A 3,306-nucleotide genomic window follows, 5' to 3' on the forward strand; every position below is an offset into this window, starting at 1 on the left:
TCCAGATAAATTGGAAGGTCCTTCCTGACAGGAACATCCTGATCTTTTAGGCAAGCCATTTTGAAGGCTGCTAAATTATGCATTGCTTCACCCAGAGAGCTCTGACTTGTGTCAGACGTGAATCAAGCTCACTCATTGACTTTCTGACTAAGTGGGCTGGGACACCGCCACGCAGCCTGCCCTGCAGTGTTGAGATGACGGGTCTCCGCCCCAGGGAAGAGAGAGCTATTTTGAGGGAGGGCTGATTAGAGATAAGGTGTCTCCTTTCTTCATTTGTCTCTGGCCCTGACTCACCCAAAGTTCTTGAAGGGCTTGGAGCTTAACCCTTAATGGAGGATGTAAGCTGACCCCCAGCTTGCCTAGGACACTGGCGCCCGGTACGAGCAAGCCCCTCTTATCCACGCCCTTTAAAACATTCTTTGGCTTCTCCTTGCTTAGAAAGCTTCTTTGAAGAATCACCCTTGCTTGTAACCTTTCTCCTTGACATCTCTTGTTTGCTCTTTCCTATTATTCCTAGAGTCTTCTGCGTTCTATAAAGGAGAACATCTCAGTAATCCTCTTAACAGCAAAGAAATCTGGCCACCCCTGTTAGGCTGGGGCATGGAAGTGTCACAAGATTCTTGAAAGAGGCACTGGGCAAAGCTGCAAAATACTTTGGCACTTTTGCCTGGAAAAGCCCAGAAGACCACTAGAGTTATGGGGCTTTTTTTTTTTTAACGCTGCTTTTGGTGCCAACAAAATTAAACTATAAGGCAAAATTATCCTAATATTTTAACTTAAAGAGTTCTTTAAGTCAATGTATGTTATGAACATATGTTACGAAGAGATTTTTCCTTGTACGTCGTTTTTTGTGTTTTTGGTTTTTTTTCCATTTATTTCCTCTCTTGGTGTGTTATCTCTGATTGATTTGTTTATTTTTTGACGTGGGAATGTTGAAAGCACCCTCGTGACACTTGACAGGACAGGACCGTGGGGTTGTGGCTTGGGCTGTGCCTGGCTTTATTCAGTTGCTTCATTCCTAACATGTTGGATACAGATGGAATTGTTAAAAACTGACTCATATTTCAGAGACACTTGAGAGAGTTCACCTCTTTAAAAGGAAATGTGCACCAAAGTCCTTTCGAATGAGAATAATCACCCTTCTATTTGCTTTGAAAATTAAGGTTTTTGAATTTAAAGTTTTCTTGAAGTATGAGAGAAAATCCTATGTGGAGAACACTGTTCTGGAGAAAGTTATGGAGTCACAATGACCCAAGACTATGAGAAAATGATATTCATTTCCTTTACGATCTTGGTCTTCTTCACCTATGAAAATAGAATTGTGGGTTTGTGTCGAATTCACAGTGGTGGAACTGGATGAAAGAACAGTAAGAGGCCAGTCTCCGATTCAGGCAGTGTCCCTACCAGCTGTGTGAACTTGAAAAGATCACTTTATTCTTTGCACTTTGGTTTACTCATCTATCACATGAAAAGTTGGTACCAAGTGGTCTCTTAAGTCCCTCTCACTTCTGTAATGTTAGGGTTTGAACAATTTATTGTTTGGTTGTTTAGTCACTAAGTTGTGTCTGACTCTTTGTGACCCCATGGACTATAGCCCACCAGGCTCCTCTGTCCATGGAATTTCCCAGGCAAGAATACTGGAGTGGGTTGCTATTTCTTTCTGCAGGGGGTTTTCCTAACCCAGGGATCGAACCTGCATCTGCCTCAAACCTGCATCTACTCCACCGGCAGGCGGATTCCTTACCGTTGAGCCACCTGAAGCATCTATGAAGAAAGAAAAAGAGGTTGGTAGTATCGGTTCAAGTTATGAAGCAGTTTGTGCGTCTGTGCCATCCTGGGACCATGCTGGGCCTTGTGGAGGATATGAATTCAAGCTTTCACTTGCTACAAACACTTGTGAGCACCTGTTGTATGCAAGGCACTGTGCTGAGGATCAGGGATACAGACATGAATAAAACCCAGCACGGGTGAGGGGCTCTGTTACACAGAGGAGATAGGCACATGGAACTCATTTAAGATAATAATTTACATGTTAAATCCATTGTGTGTGTGTGCGTGTGTGTGTATGTGAAAGTTGGTCAGTCGTGTCTGACTCTGCGACCCCATCGACTATACAGTCCAGGGAATTCTCCATGCCAGAATACTGGAGTGGGTAGCTATTCCCTTCTCCATGGGATCATTAAATCCATCAGACTTTCAGATTCTTGATTACCAAGTAATATACCAAAGAGACATTTTCCACCCCACCTGCTCAGCTTTTTCATCATGACTAAGAGTCACTGGATAGAGATGAAGCCAGGGCTCCCCAGTGATTGTTTTTAAAATTCAGTCATGGAAATTTTAAGTGTGTGTGTATGTTTGTATGTGTATGAGAAACAGAAAAAACCTTTAGGTAAATAAGGGTTAGTGATGGTTTAGTTGGTGATGGTGATGGTTGGTGACAGTTTAGTCGTTAAACCATGTCTGACTCTTGCAATCCCATGGACTGTAGCCTACCAGGCTCCTGTGTCCATGGGATTTCCCAGACAAGAATATTGGAGTGGGTTGCCATTTCCTTCTCCAGGGAATCTTTCTGACCCAGGGATCCAACTTGGATCTCCTGCATTACAGGCTGTCTCCTGAACTGCAGGCAGATTCTTTACTGACTGAGCCACCATATAAATATTACCCAGCTTCAATAATTATAAACCTTGTTTAATATGTACCTTTGCTCAAATCCAGATTATTTTGAAGCAAACCAAATGTATCATTTCATCTGTAGATATTTAAGAATATTTATTAAAAACAGTGTTTCTCCTTTGAAGAACATCCTCTAATGCTTGTCATGGTCTGGCTCTCGGTCTGCAGGCTGGTGATATGAGCTGTTGCTCAGTTACGTCCGACTCTTTGCGACCCTATGGACTGCAGCCTGCCCAGCTCCACTGTCCATGGAATTCTCCAGGCAAGAACACTGGAGAGGGTTGCCATTCCCTTCTCCAGGAGTGATATGAATGTTTTCCCTTAAAAAAAAATTGTACACATAAATTTTCTTTCAGTGTATACATTACACTTCAATAAAAGGCAAAACAAAACATAATCACAACACCATTACCCTGCCTCAGAATGTGACAGTAATCCTGTAATACTGAGTTTCTAACTGGCGAGGAACAAGTTAAGCGAGGCGGGAAGTTCAGCGGTAAAGGCAGGCGTGGGGCGTGAGGACTGAGGGTCACCGCCCTTGGCCTGGAGCTGGGGTGGGGGCAGAGCTGGATGGTAGGGAGCGTCCTGGTCACGTCCCTCACCTCCCTGTGCGGCCGTGGCCACGGG

At 43.8% G+C, this 3,306-nt stretch overlaps 1 long non-coding RNA gene across 1 annotated transcript; it reads left to right on the forward strand.

The window, feature by feature from the left end:
- The first annotated feature begins 258 nt into the window (after positions 1-258).
- On the forward strand, positions 259-2,974 carry LOC122445354. The gene is made up of 3 exons (XR_006270513.1): positions 259-377; positions 1,667-1,784; positions 2,848-2,974. It is a non-coding gene; the product is annotated as an uncharacterized LOC122445354 (long non-coding RNA).
- The last annotated feature ends 332 nt before the right edge of the window (positions 2,975-3,306 follow it).

This window comes from Cervus canadensis, chromosome 7, assembly GCF_019320065.1.
Source record: "Cervus canadensis isolate Bull #8, Minnesota chromosome 7, ASM1932006v1, whole genome shotgun sequence".
NCBI lineage: Eukaryota > Metazoa > Chordata > Mammalia > Artiodactyla > Cervidae > Cervus > Cervus canadensis.